Source organism: Pinus tabuliformis, chromosome 7 (genome assembly GCF_031772625.1).
Source record: "Pinus tabuliformis cultivar Carrire ecotype Pingquan chromosome 7, CPIR1, whole genome shotgun sequence".
NCBI lineage: Eukaryota > Viridiplantae > Streptophyta > Pinopsida > Pinales > Pinaceae > Pinus > Pinus tabuliformis.
This window is the reverse complement of record NC_142293.1, coordinates 553,223,597-553,241,696: the sequence shown is the minus strand read 5'-3', so window position 1 is coordinate 553,241,696 and position 18,100 is coordinate 553,223,597.

Sequence of the window (18,100 nt, the reverse complement as noted above, 5' to 3'; positions counted from 1 at the left end):
CTGGAATCGAAAGGTTAAGTAAATGGAGCTATGTGAGTAATGGGAGAGCTGGAAGGTAAACGAGCTGAGCAGAGGTCGGTTGAGTGGCTTCAGGTGTGGTTGAAAGGACGAGGAAGGTAATGGAATGGTGTGGAGCAGTGTAGATGAAACAAATTGTCTATGAATGTCACCAAAAACGAGAACTCTTTAACCTATGTTAACTGTGCTATTTTGAACCAATGAACAACAGTGCAATTTGTGAAAGAAACTCGTGCATGGAAGTGGAATGGAGAAGTAATGATCAAGACCAAAGTGCATGGATGGATCTATGACTAAAGCAACAGTTGCAACTTGCATGAACGTGAGAAGAACTGCGTTTCTTTTTGGTGGTTGATATGGACTGCACCCCAATCCCTAAGCAGAGATGGCAGTGATCTCTAACAACCTTTTTCTGGAGCTCCAATGAATTATAACTATCCTCTTCTAACCTACGCAACTAGAAGCAAATTCACCATAAACTAATCCTATTCAATCTCATAAAAAACTAAATCAGCAGACTGTAAATTCGAATTGCATGTCAAAGTAAAAACGAAGTGCTGGAACGAAAGGAAAATAACATTACAACACCGAGGAGATCTATTGCTCTTAGGTTGGGCCCTAACCTGAGAGCTATAGCTCCCTTAGAAACTCAGAATGAGATCAAAATCTGCCTGCCTTTATTCATAACCAAAAATCTGATGTCATGCCAAAACTGGCTTACAAAAAGAACCAACACCGAGCTATAACTCGTACTTCCAAATTACAAGAGTAATGCAAAAGTTCAAAAAGCTTCTATCAAAGGCTACGACCTCAGTATTTATGCAAAATGATAATCCAACAGGTTTCCTTGATTTGTGGAGCTCGGCTGTCCAACTGAAGGTTAAACTGCTGATCCTGTAGAACAGTTGTAACTGCTGTTCCTGTAGAACAGTTGGCTGCCTCTAAGCTCGGTGGGGAGATTGGTTGGAGCTCGGAGCTATGGTGTGAATCACGAGGAAGGTCCCCAAGACTGTGGACATCCTCTCCTAAAAACCAGCAGTGCCACCTTACTGTCTCCTTTCTCGTGGTCTTTGCTCCCTTTTAATGCCAAAAACCTGAAATCATCATGTATTAGTCACGTAGATAGAATGCCTACCCTTCTTCCTACAAACAACACGAATAAACCAAGAAATGAATGCATAAGCAATAAAAAATGAATGGTTTGAGCAGAGCAAGTAGGCCAAATGAGCCCGAATTGTACCAAAAATTGGGGCTCATCAGAAGGTATCATTTTTCATTGGCATATAGGTTAGGGAATATCATTTTCCGTTGCATTTTGCATACGAGCCTCCACTCTGTGATATTTTGGCCATAGGTTCAACCCCATCATGTCTTGGTTCTTAAACCATTTTCACTCGCTGACTTATAAAATCATGACGTGATGGTAGAGCCAACCTTTACATGGGAATCTTAGTTAGATCGTCACTAGCATATGTTTCCCATGCTGCTATACTGTGTAGGCTCGGGAGTCCTCTTTAGTGCCGCCATGACTTGTGCGTTGAAGCTTCATTCTCTTACCTCTTTGCTATTTTTCTATCTTTATACCCTAGAGGCTCCTTTCTGTTGATTTGTACTGTTGCATTGCATGTTGACTATTTGTACCTGTTGGCCTTAATCCGACTTCACTTGGACTCATGTTTAAGCCACTTTTTGACCATGTATTTTTGGCAAATCAACCTTGCAATCACTTAGCCTCTGCAACTTGACACCTTTTACCCATGGAAAGAACATTCCTTTGAGTGCCATTGACTAGTTTTGTCACCTTGCATTGAGCATAGGAATTTTCCCCTCCAAGGAACTAGCGCATCTGTATCTGGACACTCATTCTTTCCACTGTACCATAGGAATTATTTTATTCTTTTTTTAGGCTTTCTAAATATGAAAAGGACAAAAAAATAAAATATTTCAAAAAGATCGGGAACGGGACATTACTTCCATGATGGATGGCAACTAGAGTCAGTTGTGTCACCCATGAACAAATCAATCAAAATTAAGTCTTTCCTCCATTTGGATGGGCTTTAGTTTGACTTAGGAGAGCCTTAACCTTGTTATTGAGTCAGTACTCCTCCGGTTGGTTATCTCTTCCAATTATATTGAGATTTTTTTTGTGCCTATTGCATGACAAACTTATACAAAGTTATCATATGCTGCCATATTGTCACATTTGAGTCATGCTTTTGTTCAAGGGAAGTAAACCTGATTCGGCCTTTCTGCGGTGTCTCTTGACATATTTCAGTCGGCCATCCCTGGTTGTCAGAGTCATGTTCACTATCACATCATCTATTTGGTCCTTTGTTCATGTTGGTTTGAGAAGGTCTCCATTGACTTCTTGCTGGCGGGTCTTGCTCTTATTGACTACGACAAATTTCTCTAAGAGTAGACCTAGAGCTGCACCCTGGCCCTATTTCCATTATTGATAGGTGACCTTGTGCTCAGCATTGATCAGTATCATGGGTCTGTTGTGCTCTACAACAACCCCCCATTTCATATCATCTTTACTTATCAATATTAACGTATGAAATGGGTCCCTTTAAAATTTAATTGGTATCAATTCTTTTATTGCTCAAAAGAGGTCCGATAATCAAATAAATTCATTTCATAAAACCCTTTTTGAAAAGACCCTAAAAAGAAATAAGGCAAATCTTTGTCATTGCGATAAAGCGACTGCAAGATCGCATATCGCAATGACATAAGAAATATAAATAAGCGGCTCATTGATTACCCCCGATGCGATATCGCAATCGGCGATCGGCAACACTTCATACACATTTTAAAAAACACACATAACATAAGCCCCGACGCGACGCGATATCAGCGATCGGGTATCGGCGATACTTCATATGCAGTCAAGGCAGTTTAAGTCATTTACTCCGATCCGATGCGATTGTGCAATCGGCAGTCGGGAACATCCCATGCTCATTAATAAGGCGCTTAGGTTTTACCCCCGATGCGATGCGATATCGGCGATCGGGAAATCGACAATTCACTCTAAATGCACCTTGTCATATTTCTTCGCGCTAATCCGATGCGACGTCGCAATCGGCGTTCGGAGGATCCTATGCTTATGATTATATAATGCCCATTCTCCCCATGCGATGCGATATTGCTATCGGCGATCGGAATTTCAAAAGGTATAGCTTGAAGATCTAAAGTGTTATTGATTTCCGATCAATAAAGCACAGATTTCGAAAAAGTCATTAAATGGAGGGATAAGGTGATGTATTCATATTTAAAGTTTTGCCCCTTCGATTAACGATCACCTGCGCTCAACCGCCAAAATATCCATTGCACGCTTAAGGGAGTCATTCAACCGAATAATGGTGTAATAAGCATTTAAGGAGTAGCAGGCCTTAAACGGCCATTTAATATATCTGTAATATCTGCTCAATGATTGGATCCGCAGCCATTTTTGAGAATTAATCTCTCAGCACGCTTCAATTGATATATCTTTCCCACCATGAGTCCTCATTATTATATTTCTATGTTACAGTTTTTCTTGCCTTTGTGCAGAATTCATCCTCCAACAGAAGCCTGAGCATGATGGGAAAGAAATCTAAGAAGACCGCGGGTTCCGCTGCTACAACAGTTACAGGACAAGCTGCCACAGATAAAAAGAAGGGCTTAATATCAGACACTACATGCACGGGTCTTACCAGAGCTACATGGCAAGGCACATATAATTTGATCGAAGCCGAACAACCAGAAAAGGCAGTAACAGAAGCTACTGCGGATCCTACTCGCAAGTCTGAGTCCACTCTCAAAGACTTAGCCGACTCCTTCCTTCATAGGATAGCAGGCAGAGAACAAATTCTCCCCTACACAGACGTCGTGCGATAGGCAATTGAGGAAATTCCAATCCTCGACAGAACCTTTTGCACCAGAGATGGGAGGATTTTTGGATCATTCAAGCCAGAACATCTAAGGCAAATGTATCATTTGCCTGAGCCAGAGAAAGTCTATAACAAGACCTTCCTGGAGAAATTTGCAGCTGATAATGAAGTAGAATCTGAACCCATCTGGGATTGGAGGCAGAATCCAGCCAAACACAAGCACGAGTCTTCCGGTAAGTACTCAGTCGATTCTTTGGCTTCTCCCTATTGTTATGCGGGGATAATGATGTGTAGGCTATGGGGATTACATGACTCTGCTAATTTTACCATAGAGATGGTTCCTCTAATGGAAGCAGCAGTAAACAGCATAATTATGGATTGGGCTACTATTCTCTCTGATAAGTTAGCCGTAGCTGTTCGTGATTTTAGAAAAGGTTCTGTTGTTACTGAAAGGAAAATTCCCTCGTTTTATTACAGTGCATACATTTTAGATACGTTATGTTTTAATTCTGAGTTTCCCGTCCTTGGTTGGAGGTGGACTGCCCAAGACCCCTCACCCATTCATATATACCACCAGAAATTGTGGAAATCCTCTTACAAGGACCATTTGTATCAAATCTGCAATGGCTTTATGGTTCCCATTCATTATTCTATTTTTGATAAGCCCATTCCCAGAATCTCCTACCTAGCTTCCTTTGATTTACCGGCGGTAGCAAGTTGGTTTGGAGAAGAGAGATTTACCTACATTAGAGTTTTTGGTAGCCAAGCCAATCCGCATGTTCTCCCTTTGTATATTCCAGATAAACTGCTAGCAAGAGAGGTCTCCTATCAAATTATGGCAGAGAGTACTACACAGACTCTCAAGAAAGAAAAGAAGAGGGGCTGGCCCTCTTTTCCCTTTAGAATTGGTGTATATACTCTGCATGATCTCAAACACGCAGAAAAGGAAGCCACAAAGATGCAGTCTTTAACCCTGGCCACTATCCCGAATAGGCTATATGATCCAACCAAACACGCCTATGCTGCATTAGAACAGGCCAAATTAACAAAATTTGACCATCAAGAAGATTGGTTTGACGACCTATTTGTTTCAAACGAAACAATAGGTCAAGCTAGAGAACTTGCTCGATTAAAATATAATGATCAAGGGGTAACTGAGTTCAATAAACTTAGGGAGCAGAGGTTGCAAACTCTGCCTCTAGATTTACTGGCAACAACCCCAGCGACGTCTTCAAGCGAGCCTGGTCGGCAACAGTCAAGCCAGCCTCCTGTTATAACAAAAGAGCAGAAGAGAGAACAGGAAGAAAATCAGAAGAAGCAACAGGCAGAAAGGCAGAGGAAAGAACAAGCAGAAAAACAACAGAGAGCACAAATGGAACAAGAAGAGAAAAGGAAGAAAGAGGCAGAGGAACAGCAGAAGAGAGAACAAGAAGAGAAACAGAAAAAAGAACTGGCAGATAGGCAGAAAAGGGAACAAGAAGAACAGCAGAGGAAAGAGCAGGAAAAAGAGCAGCAGAAACAAACCACCGATGTCAATGTGGACACTACCATAGACCCCAAACTATTTCAAGAATGGCAGCAATTTCATTCCATCATCAGTGGATTGGAATGTTCAAAAGATGGGGACACTTCTAAGACAAATGATACGCAGGACATCACTTCTCCTCAGGTTCTAAGTGGAACCAGCGGCCCACCCATTTCCCAGGATGTTGAGGTAATTCCTAAAGACCCTTCCGATCAAATCGTTCTCCAAGTGGAAGATATTCCTCCCTTGGATGTTTTCTACAGCCCAAGGCATAGAGCAGTTGTGAAGCGATCAAGGAAAAGACGAAGGATTGATCAACCTTCTATCTTACCAGAGCAAACAGTTACGGGTAATGTAGTATGGAAGGAGGAATTGGACCCCTCCGATGACCTAACAAAGCTGTCACAGTATGCAGGTGCCTATTCTGCAGCAACTATCGACAAGGCATCGGAGGTAAGTCTTCTGCTGAAGACTAAGGACCAAGATATTTTTGCATTACAGGCAGAGGTGACCGAGGCAAAACAGAGGGCAGCGCAAGCAGAGGAGCAGTTGCTGGTACAACAACAAATGAATGATCAATTAACCCAGCAATTGCAGGAAGAAAGGCAGAGGATCGACCAAAGCGCGATCCAGAAACAAAAGGAGTTATCGGAGGCATTGGCACAGTTGAGGACAGCAAATGAGCTGATGATAAAAACGAAGGACGAGCAAATAGCTCAATTATCGTCACGGCTCGAAGTCATAAAAGGCACCCAAAAGGTGGAGGATTTCAGAGCAGAGGCATCGCAAATAAACAGTGCTTTAATATCACAGATTAGACTCCTGTGTAATCAACTCACTGAGGCAGAACCATTGTGCGAGCTAACTACATCCATTAATCAGCAGGTAGATAAGGCCAGGAATGAGTTAGACCAGGCCGATGAGCTCATAAGTGGATATCTTGACTGGCAAGATTCTGATGTGGGAAAAGCAGCGAAGTTGCCTAGAATCCAAGAAACATATAAGGACATACTCTTTACAGAATGGCACACTCAAATGATGAAAGCAGAAAGGGCGGCTTCAAGATGTAAATTAACTGCCAGCAATATGATTGATCTGGTCAACAACACCCTCTACCTGGCAAACATGATCTCCCAATGTACACCTGGAAGAATAACAACAGCAAATGTAATTGAGCAAACAAGTTATCCTGACTTAGAGGAGAAGGGGAGATTAATCGCTGGGGTTAACACTTTGACTTTCGATGCATATTGGCTCTTTCTGATCAAGCCACACACACAAAGGTCTGCCCTCAAGTGTTTAACTGATGCACTCGGGTGTATAATTCCCGATATTCAAGATGCCACATACGCTGCTCAGCTCAGTTCGCGCCTCAACAAACCGCCTGAAGTAGAGCCAATGCTGGCGATAAGTCAGCTCAGGTTTAAAGGCAAAGAGCCTACCTGATGAATCATTGCCGCCGATTGCCAGATCGCTCCAAGAAATAGGATCAATATTCATTGATACCAATTATGTAGGATTTCTGTTTATTAGATATTTAGATTAGCTTAGTATTTATAGACCCTTTCATTGTTTTGGAAAGGGTCGTAAAATTTTGTAATAGACTTAAAGACTGAAGTTTGCACTACTGTGCTTCAGCCTATATTCTTTTATGAAACTCGACCAATCGTTCTCAATTTGACAAGGAAGTTTCTTTATGCAATTGCGCACTACTGTCTTTTGTTGGGGATGTTTTCTGAGTCAAAGGAAGAACTGTGACATAGCGATTGATATACGGGAGTGTTAATCAGCTTATATGGTACTTTTATCTGTATCTGTATTCATTCCTTTTATATGAATTGTTGTGTAATTATTCTTGCTATTGTTGAATACATGTATGTGCTGTAACAGCAAATCTCTATCTCATTCCACTATTGGATGTTTTGCGATATGCCTTTTTTTAATCATGCATGTAACAATGATATAAATGATGAAGTGTAGTAATTTCGCTGTTATCGCTTTGCGTAACTATTTATGCACAGCAGTCTTGAATGATTTAATATCTATGTTTTAGAGATGGAGTCATCTATATGCCTGTCTTAAAGCACAGACCATCAAACGCTACGCTTTAGAAAATCGATAAGTTCCCGGGATAGATCATAGTTATTATATTTTATTGATAGTTTTAGTTATTCGCTTATCGCCAACATATTCTATAAGTCATTCATCCATCCCGTCTACCTATAATTTTTGGGAAACTGGTCCCATTATCCCCAGTCGGAGCCACTATTCCAAACGGAAAAGGAGCTGTATCAAGGTCCGGACCGGGTGGTTTCCCCTATGTTGTTGCAGCGATTTTCGAGGCATCAACATAATTGGCGCTAGAAGGAGGGCCATCAACTGTGAATGGCACATAAGTCAAAACCTATAAGCCATTCTAAGAGTAATTCTCCCTCCAAATCCCCTCGACCTTCCCATTTGCACACTGGTTCGCCGGTATCCAAACAAGGAGAAGGGGAATCAACTACCACTGCTCAAACCCATCATACTCCAGAACAATTAAGTCTTGAATCACCTGAAGTCCAGTCTCTAATCCATAAACTTCAGAGCTTCTCGATTTCACCACAGAAATCTGAGGTATCACAAAGCAGTGCGACTTCGCAGTTCAATCTAACTCATCCTCTCACCAGACTTCAGAGCGAAAAACTCGGTATTGAACCCACTGAGTTCCCTTTACCCAAAAGGAAAAAGGCGAAGAAAATTACTGAAGGATCTGATAGTGAAGAGCTTTCATCCACGTCCTCCATTGCATCTTCATCTCTGCAAAGTCAACCATCCACTCCCCCATTACAAATTGTCGTTCACCAGGGATTAGAAGCCTCAACATCCCAACCTGTTCACTCCTCATCATTAATTCCTTCCCATACATCTGGAATCCCAACAGTAGTATCAACCACTGTCGCTATTATAATGGCAGACCCATGGACTAGGCCAGGTGCAGTCAACATGCCTGCACCATTGCATCCTCTACCAGATGCTCCTGAAAAATGGCTGCCTAAATTTAACCCAGATGATGGGACCCAAGCTGAAGAACACATTAATAATTTTATGTTAGCAGTTAACTTAAAAGGAGTGACAGAACAAGATAAGACTCTTCCCCTACACCTTACAAGGATCAGCAGGATCCTGGTATTTTTCCTTACCCTCTGGTTCAATTACCAGTTGGAACACTTGCCAAGAGCAGTTTCTTACCAAATATGGAGATGACAGGTCCTTAGCTACCTTAATAAACGACCTCTCCAATCTGAGAATAGAGCATAGGGAACCAATAAAGGAGTTTAATGCCAGATTTAATAAACTCCTGAATAAAATCCCTACAGCTTCCAAACCAAGTGAACAAATTCGAAGCGAATGGTATATTACCGCCCTACCTGCCAACATAGCCATTTTTGTAGACAGGGTCGGGAAACCTACCTTAGCTGAAAACATGAGAGAAGCACTTGCTGTTGAAAAGCGCATCAACGCTCTAGAGAAGAAAGCTGCTTTGGAAGACAGAAAAGCCAAAAAAGTCTCATTTAAAGAGGATTCCAAGAAGAAAACCCCAAAGGACCCATACGACATGGAGGGTTTACAAAAAGTCCTTAAAACATTGTCTAACGAAATGGTTGAAATAAAGAAGCAGGTGGCCGAAACCTCAAACAAAAGACCATTTAGGACTTTTAAGAAAACTGAAACAAAGCCACCCAATGTTATATCTAACGCAGATTCAGAGCAAGAAGAAGAGGAAGAGGAAACAACCTCACAAACTGATGATGAAGAAGAAGTAGCTGAATGCCACGAAATGTGGGATTTTATACTCCCAAACTCTGATACCGAGAATGAAGAAGAAGCCTTTCCGGTTACTACAAGAAGTAAAAGTACTTCTGAACCTGCCCAGGCAACTTCAAAGAAAAGGAGTGCAGGTGCTACCACAACAAAGGAAAAAGTTCCCCCAAAGAAGTCGCCTGTAGTAGTTCCCCAAAACCAGCCTTCAACTTCTAATTCTCCTTCAACATCCAAAACATTAGTGGTATCCGATTCAATGGAATATAACATTGTTGATGACATGAAGAAAACTAAGGCAAACATAACTATGTTTGAGCTTAGTAAATTAAAGCATCAGCAAAAATTACTTCTTAAAGAATTGAATGCTGTTCCCTCTACTCCCCTTCCCAGTGCAAGAGCTGCCAATGATTCAGGCCAACCTCCTTCAGGTATGGTTGAAGCTACCGATTCAGTTCTAATTGGAGATAGATCGAATTCTCATACTCCACCCTTCCTACTGACCTATGAGATTTATAACAAAAACCTGCACAACTGTTTAATTGATTCAGGGGCATCATCTAATATAATGCCAGCTTCAGTTTGCTCTAAACTGAACATTGAACCCCAGAAGTCTGCTATTCATATTGTACAGTTGGACAGGACCAAAGTACAGGTTGTGGGAGAAATTAATTCCGTAACTATCAGGTTGTCTGCCGATCCCAGGATTGTACAAAGGATTGATATCTTAATTGCTGACATACCTGAATTCTACGGTTTAATTTTGAGCAGAGATTGGTCCGAAAAATTGCATGGGTATATTTCCACAGATTGGTCACATATGTGGCTTCCCTACAAGGGAAAGCCAAATCAAATAAGGATCGATCGAGAGAAGCATATGACCCACACAGTTACTGAATTTGAGCAAGAAAACCAACCTGTAGCGTTCAACAACAACATTTTGGGGAACTATTCGTCAGAGTCATTCTTTGGCAACTTTGTTGCCCAACCATCTCCTTTTTCAGTTAATCATTTTACATCTCAGATTGAAATTTTTTCACAAACTGATAAGTCCAGATGTTTTAATGATGCTGAGGAAAATGTAAATATTTTTGTTAATACTCCTTTATTTTGGTCTTTATATTTTGATGGCTCTAAGTCCAGCAAGGGCTCAGGAGCAGGTTGCATTTTGGTTAGTCCACAAGGAGAAAAGACAATGCTGTCTTGTAGGTTAGAATTTGACTGCACTAACAACACAGCCGAATATGAAGCTTTAGTCCAGGGATTATATAAAGCAATCGGCCTCAAAGTGCAATATCTAAAAGTATTCGGCGATTCGGAAATCATTGTCAAACAGGTGAGGAATGCAATTCATTGTCTTTCAAGTCACCTCAAGCATTATCAATCGCTAGTACAGGATCTTACCTCACACTTTTCAGCATTTAACATTTCCTCCATTCCTAGGTCGCAAAACTCGGCAGCCGACCTACTAGCCAATGTAGCTTCTAAGCTTCTACCTTCTGAAGACTATAGCCTTGATAGATTTTCCGTAGAATTACTTTTTAGGCCTTCAATTCCTGACAATGTCACTAATTGGAGAGTATTTAACCATGATGAAGACATCTTGCAATTTCTAACTTCCGAAAAGTCCTATGACAATCAAATTATTGAGGAAAATGACCATGATCTACAGATGAAAGAAACACCTCAAGAAAATTCAATTCCTAAACCAGTGGTAAAGCTCGAAGATCTTTATGATATCAAAGACAGGTTTAAACCTGTAATTAATGCAAAGCTTCAAAGTTCTACCCTTAGGTTTGAATTGATAAATCTAGGTACTGACCATGCTCCTCAAAACATCAATTTAGGATTAGGACTTTCTTTGGAAGAGAAGGAGGCATTCATCAAACTGTTAAGAAAAAACAAACAGGTCTTTGCTTGGAAGTATGATGATTTGAAGACGTATGATACATCTATTATCCAGCATACCATTCCTATGCTTCCTGATCAGAAACCAATTCAGCAGAAGTTAAGAAAAATACATCCAAATTTAGAGAGCCAGATAAAGTCGGAACTTAACAAGCTCTTGAAAGCCAAGATTATTTTCCCTGTCCGACACTCAAACTGGGTCTCTAATATGGTGCCAGTCAGGAAGAAAAATGGCGACATTCGAATTTGTATTGATTTCAGGAACCTGAACAAAGCGAGCTTGAAAGATAACTTCCCATTACCTACTATGGAGCAAATACTCCAATCGGTAGCAGGCTCTGAATTGATGTCCTTTCTTGATGGATTCTCAGGATATAACCAAGTTCTGGTTCATCCTGATGACCAACTTAAAACCACATTCAGAACAAAATGGGGAACATATGCGTATCAGAAAATGCCTTTTGGACTTATAAATGCAGGAGAGACATTCCAGAGAGCTATGGATATAGCCTTTAGAGGGTTGATTAATCGAACAGTAGTCGTCTATCTAGACGATATTACTGTATATTCTAAAGAGAGGTATAATCATTTGCATGACTTAAATCAAATCTTTCAGCGATGCAAAAGATATGGTATTTCTCTGAACCCAAAAAAGTCTTTCTTTGCTCTTGATCAAGGAAAACTCTTAGGCTTTATTGTGTCCAAAGATGGCATTTATATCGATCCTGATCGGATCAAGGAAATTTCTGAAATCCCTTTCCCACACAATAAAAAGTCGATGCAGTCATTTTTAGGCCAGATTAATTTCGTTAAACGATTTGTTCCAGATTTTTCTCAAATTATATTACCACTTCAGACAATGATTAAGAAGAATTCAGTCTTCAAGTGGGGATCAGAAGAAAAGCAAGCTTTTGATGTAATCAAGCAATCAATAATCAATGCCCCCGCCTTGAATACTCCAAATTTTTCTAATCATTTTACATTGTATACCATTGCATTCGATGTGTCTTATGCTGCAGTTCTCACGCAGCCAAATGCTCACAATTTGGAAGCACCCATATCATTCTTTAGCTCAAATCTTCAGGGTGCCGAATTAAATTACTCCGATGTAGAAAAACAAGCCTTTGCTGTATTTAAAGCGGTCAAACATTATAGACCCTTTCTTTTAAAAACCCATACAAAAATAATAGTTCCTTTCTCGGCAGTTAGGCAACTATTAATCCAAAAAGAGCTGGGTGAAAAAAGGGCAAATTGGGTCACAGCGCTTCAAGAGTATGACTTAGAAATTAGGCCAGCAAAGATTGTTAGGGGCCAAGGTTTTTGCAGGATATTGGCAGGAGCATCCAACATTCCAGAATCAAGCGATACAGATCAAACTCAAGAAATTAATCAGATAAGTGTTACTGATTCTGGATCTCAATATGCAGATTTAATCTTTTATCTAAAGAATGGTTATGCACCTCCGAATTTGTCTTACAAAAACAAAAGGGCCATTAGATTAAAAGCGAAGAATTTTACAATCATTGATGACGTGCTTTTTAGACAGAATTATGATTCTATCTTGTTAAGATGCCTTGAGAAACCTGAAGCCCAAAAGGTTTTGCAGGAGCTACATGACGGACCAGCAGGAGGACATTTCGGAGCTGACACAACAACTCACAAAATTATTCATGCTGGTTACTATTGGCCTACTTTGTTTAAAGATGCTCACGAGTACGTAATAAAATGTCTCAATTGTCAAACTGCTAGCGGAAGACAACGTAAATCAGCCTTCCCTCTGCAACCAATCAACATTGAGCAGCCATTTGAGCAATGGGGATTGGATATCATTGGGGAGATCACTCCAGCATCTTCCAAACAGCATAAGTATATCCTTACTGCTACCGATTACTTTACAAAGTGGGTTGAGGCAATCCCTTTAAAGACAGCAAATTCTGAAGCAATCATTGAATTCATAGACCAATTCATTATTACCAGGTTTGGTGTCCCAAATGCTCTTGTTTTTGATAATGCATCTTACTTTTCAGGCAATGCTATGTTTGATTTCGCTATTAAAAGAGGATTTAAGTTAAAATATTCTGCTAATTACTATCCCCAAGGAAATGGTTTAGCAGAATCTACTAATAAGAATCTGATTAAAATCATTAAGCGAACTATCGAACAAAATCAGAGGAATTGGCACAAATCCTTAGTGTTTGCATTATGGGCTGATAGGATAACACAGAAAGCTTCTATTGGAACTTCTCCATTTAATCTTGTCTATGGAAAAGAAGCAATCTTACCCACAAATCTTGTTCTTCCTTCTTTAGCCCTAGTGCAGTTTATTGAGGAAACTCCTTCCTCTTCTATTCAGTTTAGACATGACCAGATCCTAAAATTAGAAGAGGAAAGAGAAAAAGCCAAGGTTATCCATGCCAAACATCAGCAAGTCATCAAAGCAGCTTTTGATTTAGTCTAATCCGGTTCAAAACAATTCCAAGTCGGTGATTTAGTTCTGAAATGGGACAAAGCCCATGAAGACAAAGGTAAACACTCCAAGTTCCAGAAGTTGTGGCTTGGACCATTTCAGATCTGTGAGAAGATAGGCCATTCAACCTTTATATTGCAAGATTTATCAGGTTTGAGAGATTCTCTCCCTGTTAATGGCCTTGTCTTGAAGAAATTCTTTAACTGAGGAGGTAACCCCTTCTCCTTTCATTTCAGTAGGATTTTATAGTTTGTAGGATTTTAGGAAATAAGGTTGTGAGATGTCTCCCGTTGACCTTTTACTGTGTTTGAAAAGTTGTCCCATAGAATGAGTATGAACATTTGCTTTTAAAATGATGGAACTTTTAACCAAAAAGGATAATTTCTAGGAAATTAGATATCTTTGTATTCTGAAATCACAATTCAAGTTTTGTCAACTCCTCTCAAAGCATAGAAATATCGTAAATCATTTTCTGTTTTTAAATTGGTCTCTAAAGGTTATCCATACTAAAATAGAAATCAATCCAATTTCAGCATCTTCAACTCTTATCCTGTCATCCATTTACTCTTAAGGAGAAATTTGTTCACCCCATTCGCTAAAGTTTATGATTACTCAGAGTGTAATTCTAAAATATAAAATATTTAAGATAAGAGGTCTTATTACAAGCCTGCTTACCATGTTCATAGAGAAATAGTTTATCTGACATTACCAACACTGCAAACCAAAACAGGGTAATGGCTTGAAATTACAAGACAAGGGGTCTCATCACGAGCCAGCTTGTTCAGTTAAACTATTATCAGTGAGTGGCATTGTCAACAGCTGGCCACCAAACCAGGACAATGGCTTTTTATCTTACCTATGACAAAGAAGAAAAAGGAAATGAAATACAAAATATGAAAAATATTTTGAATTCATTTTGATAATCACACTCTTAATTGGATGGGACAATGGACAATCATATGGTTAAAAGGTATCCCTGTCGAAACTATAGATGTTTGCTGGCAGCAGAGGCTCTACCTATGACAGATGAGTTTACTATAAAGGCTGATTTGGAAAGGTATTCTATTTTATCATCATAAACCAATAAAGGCCTATTTTAAAGCTTAGAATGTTTTTATTTTCTTAAAAAAGAGGAAGTCAACAAAATAGTTTCTTTTTCTCAGAATATATAGAAATCTAGTTATATTAGGAATTTCCCCATTGATTGAAACTCTATTTTTGAAAAAGTTTAAATGTTTCTATTTTTTCAAAGAGATAACTGGTTCTTCCAGCGAATCGCCAATTGTTGTGCTCTACAACAACCCCCCATTTCATATCATCTTTACTTATAAATATTAACGTATGAAATGGGTCCCTTTAAAATTTAATTGGTATCAATTCTTTTATTGCTCAAAAGAGGTCCGATAATCAAATGAATTCATTTCATAAAACCCTTTTTGAAAAGACCCTAAAAAGAAATAAGGCAAATCTTTGTCATTGCGATAAAGCGATCGCAAGATCGCATATCGCAATGACATAAGAAATATAAATAAGCGGCACATTGATTACCCCCGATGCGATATCGCAATCGGCGATCGGCAACACTTCATACACATCTTAAAAAACACACATAACATAAGCCCCGACGCGACGCGATATCGGCGATACTTCATATGCGGTCAAGGCAGTTTAAGTCATTTACTCCGATCCGATGCGATTGCGCAATCGGCAGTCGGGAACATCCCATGCACATTAATAAGGCGCTTAGGTCTTACCCCCGATGCGATGCGATATCGGCGATCGGGAAATCGACAATTCACTCTAAATGCACCTTGTCATATTTCTTCGCGCTAATCCGATGCGACGTCGCAATCGGCGTTCGGAGGATCCTATGCTTATGATTATATAATGCCCATTCTCCCCATGCGATGCGATATCGCTATCGGCGATCGGAATTTCAAAAGGTATAGCTTGAAGATCTAAAGTGTTATTGATTTCCGATCAATAAAGCGCGGATTTCGAAAAAGCCGTTAAATGGAGGGATAAGGTGATGTATTCATATTTAAAGTTTTGCCCCTTCGATTAACGATCACCTGCGCTCAACCGCCAAAATATCCATTGCACGCTTAAGGGAGTCATTCAACCGGATAATGGTGTAATAAGCATTTAAGGAGTAGCAGGCCTTAAACGGCCATTTAATATATCTGTAATATCTGCTCATTGATTGGATCCGCAGCCATTTTTGAGAATTAATCTCTCAGCACGCTTCAATTGATATATCTTTCCCACCATGAGTCCTCATTATTATATTTCTATGTTACGGTTTTTCTTGCCTTTGTGCAGAATTCATCCTCCAACAGAAGCCTGAGCATGATGGGAAAGAAATCTAAGAAGACCGCGGGTTCCGCTGCTACAACAGTTGCAGGACAAGCTACCACAGATAAAAAGAAGGGCTTAATATCAGGCACTACATGCACGGGTCTTACCAGAGCTACATGGCAAGGCACATATAATTTGATCGAAGCTGAACAACCAGAAAAGGCAGTAACAGAAGCTACTGCGGATCCTACTCGCAAGTCTGAGTCCACTCTCAAAGACTTAGCCGACTCCTTCCTTCACAGGATAGCGGCCAGAGAACAAATTCTCCCCTACACAGACGTCATGTGATGGGCAATTGAGGAAATTCCAATCCTCGACAGAACCTTTTGCACCAGAGATGGGAGGATTTTTGGATCATTCAAGCCAGAACATCTAAGGCAAATGTATCATTTGCCTGAGCCAGAGAAAGTCTATAACAAGACCTTTCTGGAGAAATTTGCAGCTGATAATGAAGTAGAATCCGAACCCATCCGGGATTGGAGGCAGAATCCAGCCAAACACAAGCACGAGTCTTCCGGTAAGTACTCAGTCGATTCTTTGGCTTCTCCCTATTGTTATGCGGGGATAATGATGTGTAGGCTATGGGGATTACATGACTCTGCTAATTTTACCATAGAGATGGTTCCTCTAATGGAAGCAGAAGTAAACATCATAATTATGGATTGGGCTACTATTCTCTCTGATAAGTTAGCCGTAGCTGTTCGTGATTTTAGAAAAGGTTCTGTTGTTACTGAAAGGAAAATTCCCCCGTTTTATTACAGTGCATACATTTTAGATACGTTATGTTTTAATTCTGAGTTTCTCGTCCTTGGTTGGAGGTGGACTGCCCAAGACCCCTCACCCATTCATATATACCACCAGAAATTGTGGAAATCCTCTTACAAGGACCATTTGTATCAAATCTGCAATGGCTTTATGGTTCCCATTCATTATTCTATTTTTGATAAGCCCATTCCCAGAATCTCCTACCTAGCTTCCTTTGATTTACCGGCGGTAGCAAGTTGGTTTGGAGAAGAGAGATTTACCTACATTAGAGTTTTTGGTAGCCAAGCCAATCCGCATGTTCTCCCTTTGTATATTCCAGATAAACTGCTAGCAAGAGAGGTCTCCTATCAAATTATGGCAGAGAGTACTACACAGACTCTCAAGAAAGAAAAGAAGAGGGGCTGGCCCTCTTTTCCCTTGAGAATTGGTGTATATACTCTGCATGATCTCAAACACGCAGAAAAGGAAGCCACAAAGATGCAGTCTTTAACCCTGGCCACTATCCCGAATAGGCTATATGATCCAACCAAACACGCCTATGCTGCATTAGAACAGGCCAAATTAACAAAATTTGACCATCAAGAAGATTGGTTTGACGACCTATTTGTTTCAAACGAAACAATAGGTCAAGCTAGAGAACTTGCTCGATTAAAATATAATGATCAAGGGGTAACTGAGTTCAATAAACTTAGGGAGCAGAGGTTGCAAACTCTGCCTCTAGATTTACTGGCAACAACCCCAACGACGTCTTCAAGCGAGCCTGGTCGGCGACAGTCAAGCCAGCCTCCTGTTATAACAAAAGAGCAGAAGAGAGAACAGGAAGAAAATCAGAAGAAGCAACAGGCAGAAAGGCAGAGGAAAGAACAAGCAGAAAAACAACAGAGAGCACAAATGGAACAAGAAGAGAAAAGGAAGAAAGAGGCAGAGGAACAGCAGAAAAGAGAACAAGAAGAGAAACAGAAAAAAGAACTGGCAGATAGGCAGAAAAGGGAACAAGAAGAACAACAGAGGAAAGAGAAGAAAAAAGAGCAGCAGAAACAAACCACCGATGTCAATGTGGACACTACCATAGACCCCAAACTATTTCTAGAATGGCAGCAATTTCATTCCATCATTAGTGGATTGGAATGTTCAAAAGATGGGGACACTTCTAAGACAAATGATACGCACGACATCACTTCTCCTCAGGTTCTAAGTGGAACCAGCGGCCCACCCATTTCCCAGGATGTTGAGGTAATTCCTGAAGACCCTTCCGATCAAATCGTTCTCCAAGTGGAAGATATTCCTCCCTTGGATGTTTTCTATAGCCCAAGGCATAGAGCAGTTGTGAAGCGATCAAGGAAAAGACGAAGGATTGATCAACCTTCTATCTTACCAGAGCAAACAGTT